Below are 7,853 nucleotides of genomic sequence, written 5' to 3' on the forward strand. Positions count from 1 at the left end.
TTATTGCAAGTGTACTCAATTTCTGTTGTGTATATCTTATTGTTCAACTGCCTAGGACGTTTCTAGCAGATATCCTCCTTAAATAATATAGCCAAGATGGTTCTCTAACCATCCTTATGAGTTTAGAATATGGTTTTTGTGTAACTTATTGCCCATAAATCCATCTCATTTCTAAATGCTTAGCTTCATATCTTTAGTACTAACTAATGAACTATGCGGCTATATTGAGACTTCTCTCAAAGATTCGATTTGTGACATCTTGTCATACTCCAAGTATACAAGGTTTAAGAATGGTAATACATCTTAGCGTAATGAATTGATCCCGCAATGGAAGCATGTGGATTCAATTTCTACATGTTCAACACCTTTGAACTTGTCTAGACTCTTATCAATATAAGAATATCCACTTTATGCTAATATCCGTCAAACTGGATATCTTAGAGATGTATTATTCTTCTCCTAATTCTTTCATCATTCACAATGATCAATATGTCATTTACATATAAGACTATTAAAACCACCTTACTCCCACTAAACTTCATGTATAAACATAACTACTCGACAATTCGAGAAAAGTTTATCACATGATTAAAACATACATTTCAACTCGTTAACTTCTACTTAAGACTTCTTCTTAAGTTTTCATCCTACCTTAGGATAGTTGCGATTTTCAAAACTCATGCAAGATGATTTTAAAATCCAACTATTAGAAAATCATATCCGAATACAATGAAGCGTTGTTGTTGCGTGCAAAGCCCTTTGCCACCAACCAACCAGGCTAAATAAACATTTTCATGTTTATGCTCATTTCGGACTTTTGCGGAGTTGAAACTAGATAAAGCATCTTAATAAGTTACAGGTTTGTTACTTTCAAAATATAACATGACGCCTATTAACTTAAGTTTTAAATAAATTTCTACTGACTTAGACCAAGAAGGAACATCTTTCTACGTCTTATTTCCAGTTTGTGGCTCAGGAACATCTTCTCCCACTCTGTCTTTAAGAAATAATCCTTGTTTCTTTAATAAACAGCATTACGAGCCACAAACCCTTTGTCCTCGTGATCATGTAGGAAGAGAGAGCACATGTTTACTATGGAATAAGCTACAATTTAGGTACTATCCCTAACCATATCTCATATGAAAAGTAGATGATTGCTTTAACCATGTTTTATATTTAGTGGAAAATATAAATCCCGGACAAATTTTATAACAGAAAGTACCTCCAACTACAATGTAAAGATTCAATCACATTGTAATGAAAGTGAACTTGTGATACCATATCACACTCTTTTTGGTACAGATAAAAGTCATCACTTTATTGTTCCCCTTTTTAACAAAGTACTAATACTTTGTTTTTATAATCTGTATGTTTTGATACTTTTAAACATTCATTGAACTTATTAAAATAATTTCTCTTCTTACCTCATTAGGTAGATACTAAGTATCAACCTAGTGCGTAGATAAAAGAGACGAAGAAGTAATAACCTTCTCTGATAGAAATTGTATTCGACCATACACTTCAAAGTGTAAATAAGGTGAATATCATGTTCTATTCATAATCCTTTTCCAGAAAAAGTCATGAATTAACTTGCTTTGAATACAAGATTTGCACACACCAAAAGATTCCCAATCAAATGTTTTGGAAGACTAGTCAAAACTAGTTTCTAAATGTGATTTTGAATCGAGAAATGATAAATGATTGGGATCACCAACTTGAGTCCTGTATATATGACATCTTATTTCTTGTTTGAATATAATTATCTTGATTTGTATGGTCTCACCATAAACTTAATCGTGGTATGTTAGGGCACAACGCTTGTTTTAATTGCATAATAGAGAAACCCTTTGCGTTTTATAACAAAAACTTGAATTATATTCTTACTTAGACATATTGTACATCATAACAATTATTGAGGTACATTTCTAAACTAAAATTAGTACACTACAATATTCTTGCTAGTCGTCACACGATAATGCCAAATATTATGATGAAATCCACAAATTTGTATCAAATACTCATGATGTTGTATTTGACAAGAATGCAATGTTAATGTCATAGATTTTCAAGAAGGAATATGTTGGAGTCACACGACCAACTTCCTAGATCTTTACTTATTTGGGGTTTGTCTCTATTTTAATGTCTAACATTTTCTCTTTCGAGCCTAGTTCTATCCTTAACAATTAAGATAGGTACTTACTTCTTATTGCTCCTACTGACTTCAAGAATTTCTACTTGATGAAGACTCATCTTCATTTAAATTTCTAGTTAATCCTTCACAAGGGTTAACTCCATTGTGGTATTTGGTTAATCAAAATTTCTAACAAATTAATTTACCAATTTAACATTGTCATGTTCTTAACAACTTAAGTGCTTGATGACAAATGTTTAGTTTGAGCAATAAGACCTTTGAACCGTGGAGGCATAGAAGATATTATCAAAACATATTTTGACTAATCATTACTTCTATTCACACTTCTTCACAAGAAATCTTACATAGGCATGTTAGGAATTTAAGATGTTAATATTATATGACATATGAGAACTCCTATGGAGTTCTATGGAATAGAACGATTCCTATGGAACTAGTCCATGCCCTATTTTAAACAGTTCATTTGAGGATTTAGAAAGAGATTCTATTTGTCATTAGTAATAGTGGTTTAATTGATATCATATATTAATAGGAGAAATGACAAAGAACAACATAAAACAACGAAATAGTGGGAAAAGAAACATTCATCATTATATTTAAAATGTTTTAGAATGTTTTAGCATTTATATAATGACCTCCACCCAATTATATAAATGATTACGAGATCCAAATCCATACTAATTCGATTGTGAGCCAACGGGCCCTCTACAACCTAACTAATATGACTTGGTGGGTTAACTCTTTAACCGATTCTACACTTAGAACTCTCGGTCTATGAAATACTTTTATTGTCATCTTTAGCCCGGAACTTTGATTCGACGGGCATTAGCCACAGGCCTGAATCTTTCCGTTGAGTTCAACCAAATTTCGAAGTGTAATCTTATTACCCCACTAACCTCAACGTCAATAGAAAGCACCCCGAAAAATCGTATTGTACCCTTATGAAATTGAGATTCATGGGTTCCTACTATTTGGTAAGGCTAAGTCTCAATTTTTAATAACCTGAGAGGTCTAGTCAATTTATTATCTATCAAAATTAAGTGAACTAAATTTTTGAACTAAAGATAATTATAATTGACACGGTTGAATACTCGATATGATATGCATGTTTTCTTTATGGCGATTTGGCAATGCTTGCAAACATATAAAGAATAAATGCAAAGCAATAAATAAATTTTCTAGTATGGCCTTCCTAAAATAGAAAATCTAATATTCTATTTACAAATTCGGAAACCAACTTCATTGGTCCCTTGAACTTCAAGTGGCACGCTTACCAAGGTAACACCGTCTTGATCGGAACACCTTTCCGAATGGCACCGTCTTGAGGGAACTCCGGAATTACAAATAATACTAAAATTACATAGCATTTCTACTATACATTTTTAAAAATAAATCTAGTAAAAATAAAAGTGATACGTGATCACATTAAATTACAACCGAATCAATATCCCCTTACATTACGGAAAATATCGATTAACACTAAGGCCATACTAAGATAAAATTACATAATTCAAAATTACATAATTAGAATATGACATTCATAAATAAATTTTGCAGCATAAATATATGTCTCTAACATGCCAAATTATTGTGCCAAATCGCCCTACTTATACCTTATATCTTATATGATTCGGTTTTATGGAAATGCGTGATAATAACTTATTAAAATCACAAATCAATACTTAAATCAAATTTAAGCTCAAGTTAATTATCCTAACCTTCTTAGGACTCAAAAATTAGTCTTTACTAAACATTTGACAATAATTCAACTTGGTTTTGTATTATTGCTTATTTAAACTTCTTATAATCATAATAATTATGAAATAATTCCCAATAAATCATAATAATTTGAAAAATTTCGAAATAAAATTTTTTCATATACTCAATTATTACCAAGATTCCAAAAAAACTCAATAAAATTTGCCCATAAAATATTTATAATTTACTTCATTAATAAATCGTATAAATCCTAACTTTTAATATTTAATTCCAAATTAAACATAAAAAATTATGAAAAAATAAAAATCAAAATTTTGGACATTCTTAAATAATTTTCAGAACCTGAAAATGGCAAAATTTCAATCAAAAATTTCGCATTAATTTTATGACTAATAAAGTTGCCCTTTTATCGATTTTATCACATAAAAATGAATAACGATACCAAATCAATCAAAATTAAACATGTAAATTTATATCTGATGTCCATATAATATATACAACATTAGGGAAAAATTTCATGTCATAAAATTCATTTTAGCTATTTTTGCTAAAAATAGTCACTATTTATATCATTTTAATCATTAAAATTATAAATCATGCATAATAAATCACATTTATCTCCAAATTTACATACAATCGGTAAAATATGTATGTGACATAATATTAAAATGTCATCTCTAGTTTCAAAGTTTAACTATTTTTAGTCATTTAACCTCCATTTATAGCATTTTTATCACATAAAAATCATAAATCATGCAATATTAATCACATTAATACGAAATTTTACATACAATAAGTAAAATATGCATGTGAGGTCATACTAAGAATTCATGGTCAGTTTCAAAGTTTAACTATTTTTAGTAAATAAAAGTTCATTTTACTCATTAAAATGTAATTATTTCACTAAAAATCATTAAAATAAGCAATAATCATCCATAAATCATCAATATGACCTAAAAATATATTAGAACCAGAATATATTACATGCAAAATATTTCGTGGCTTTATCCTTATAAATCACGAATTTTAGTTTTAAATTTGTTATCAAATAACTCATAAAAAACAATAAAATGATATGCATGCAACACCAAAGCTCTGATAGCAATTGTTGGGTTCATATACCCCTATTAAACTCATCTAATCATTATATAAATTACACATAATTTATATAATAGTGGATCTAGTTGCATGCAAGGTGTTATTAATCAAAATAAGGAGAAAAACGATTTTCTTACATTTTATATGGACTGAAATTTAGGGCACTAGATTTGGACTCCTTCTAAATCTAGATCTTGAGCTTACTACATTGGAATGATCCTCCAAAAACTCAAACTTTCAAATTAGAAAGTCTCCTTTTGATTGCACCCAAAACAATCCCTTAATACTAATATTATTACTAACTAGATAACAATATTAGTTACCTTAAAATAAATCTAATATTGAAACTATTACTACCTTAGTAATCTTATTTGTGATATTAGATTTTAAAACAATTTTATGTACTTAAACTATTTTAGAGAGTTAGAGAGATATCCATGAAGAATGATAAGAATTATCTATTAGGAAAAATAAGAAAACTTCTTATGTTCCATAAAGGGGAGGGGGGGTGCCGGTTGGGTCTACTCATGGGAAAGGGAAATTTTGTTGGAATATGTGTCCTCCGACAATAATGCGATCACAACTGTTGATCATGATGATCACATGTTTAAGTCTCATTCTAAAGAATACAATTGGGAAGTAATATTTTACTGTCAACTGGTCCACACATATCGGTAATGATTGGGTGACTAGAGTTTGACAATACTGTCGTACGACGGTGGTGATCAGTTGATCCCCTTAGGTCATACCTAAAGGATAACACTCTTAATTGATTATTTAATTGATCGTATGACGATACGGGTTGATTAAATTACTTAAAATTGACGGACGATTTTGGAAGTAATATTTACGTATCTCATTATAATTTGATTAAATAAGATACGGTCTAAGTGATCGAATTGTTTTATTACTAAGATGAAATTATTGTTTAAGAAAACAATTGCATTTGATGAATAATTTATTATAAATACAAGATGTTGTGATTTATAATTGGTAAAATATTTTGGTACAAGTAATTATGAATTACTAAGTCAATTTTGTATATGACGTATTTTTATTAATGCGTTGATTTTTAATTTGTTAAAAATACATAACAATTTTACATGACATGTGACATGTGACAAATTGACAAAGATAAAATGGAATCCATTTTATCTTAATATGGACCGAAATTAATGGGAGTATTAGGAAAATATTATGTTAATTAACTTAGTGGTAAACATAATCATTTTTGCCTAAACCTAACCATGCAAACCTAGTGCCTCTTGTGAAGAGCATCTTGCTCATGCATTGGCCCAAAAAACCCCTCCCTCTACCCGATTTTGTGAAGAGAAAAACCATGGGTTTTTCCTCTAATTTTTACCTAATATACACTACTTGAATACTAATGTATTATTCATTCATTCAACAATCAAAAATAGAGTTTTTAGAGAAATAAAAATTCTTCTTCCTTCTTCTTCTCTTAGCCGAAATTAAGAGAACCAGATAAATATTTTTGGGTCATTTTTATTTAAATTAATATTGTTCTAGTAATAATAATATTAATTTTATTAAGAGATTACCTTGGTTATTAATCCTTGGGAGGGATTCTACACTTGAATCCTTGTTCATCTAATATTTGGAACGCTCAAGAACAAGTGAGTAGGAGAACTCACTTGTGCCCAAAAATCCGAAATATCAATGTAAGGGTTGATGATTACTTCCTTATTTTTATTATTGTTTGCATGCATAAGATCAATGTTAATTTTATGACTAAATTAAATCATCACATATATGAATATGTTAAGTAATGAGATATAGATTTCTAACAAGCGGTATCAAGAGCCTTTGGTTGTTTGCATGCAAATCGGTTATAGTTTTTCCGAGTTATACGATTAACATATAAAACTTATAAATTTTTGTTTATTATGATATATCACGAAATCAATTATGCATGTTTAAGTTTCTGATCCTAAAATGTATTTAGGATATTTTGGTTAATTTATGGATTTTTATTGTTCATCTTATATAATAATGACATTAAAAATGTGATTTTATGATAAAAATGTCATTTTCGGACTAAAATTATCTAAACTTCGAATTTTCAAGTGGTTTTTGGATATGTTTTCACATATTTTATTTTTAGATGACCTGTAAATTTTCAGAATGTTTGGAGTTTTTATGCTCGAAATATGGATTTTTCATGATAAAAATCAAATTTAAATGAAAAATAGGTTAATATGAGAAATATTTCGAATCTGGTCATAGAAATTTAGTATGCTGTCACATGCAATTTTACAAGATGTGTGTAAAATAATAGGCTATAATGAAGACTTTATGCATGATTTATGAATTTTTGATGAAAAATAGCATAAATAGTGACTTTAATTAGTGAATAATTGCTTAAACATACTTCATGACTAAGGAAAAACGTCACATGTTGCATTTTATTATCTTTTTCAGATCTAAAATTGAAAAGTTGATAAATATAATTTTTCCTCATGTTTTATGATTATATTTAATAAATCCGATAAACCGCAACATAGTTTTTCCGATAAATTTTCGAAATTTTAACCTAAGTTTTTGAACATTATGAGTGTCATGGTATTTTTACAGAATGTTCATGAGTTTAAATTTCAAATTTCAGATTTATTGAATTTTTATTATTTATTTGGAGTTTATGGCATTTTATTGTAATTTTGAGTCCATTAATGAACAATTTTAAGAAATATAAGTTAATTATTGTCATAAGTTAGTGGAGACTAATTTTGAGTCCTAAGTTGGTTATGGTAATTAACTTGTGCATAAATATGATTTTATGTATTTTATTGTGATTTTAAAATGTTGAATCACGTAAATCCGTAAAAACCGATTAATATATGATATTGGCTCCTAAAAGGCGATT

This window comes from Silene latifolia, chromosome X, assembly GCF_048544455.1.
Source record: "Silene latifolia isolate original U9 population chromosome X, ASM4854445v1, whole genome shotgun sequence".
NCBI lineage: Eukaryota > Viridiplantae > Streptophyta > Magnoliopsida > Caryophyllales > Caryophyllaceae > Silene > Silene latifolia.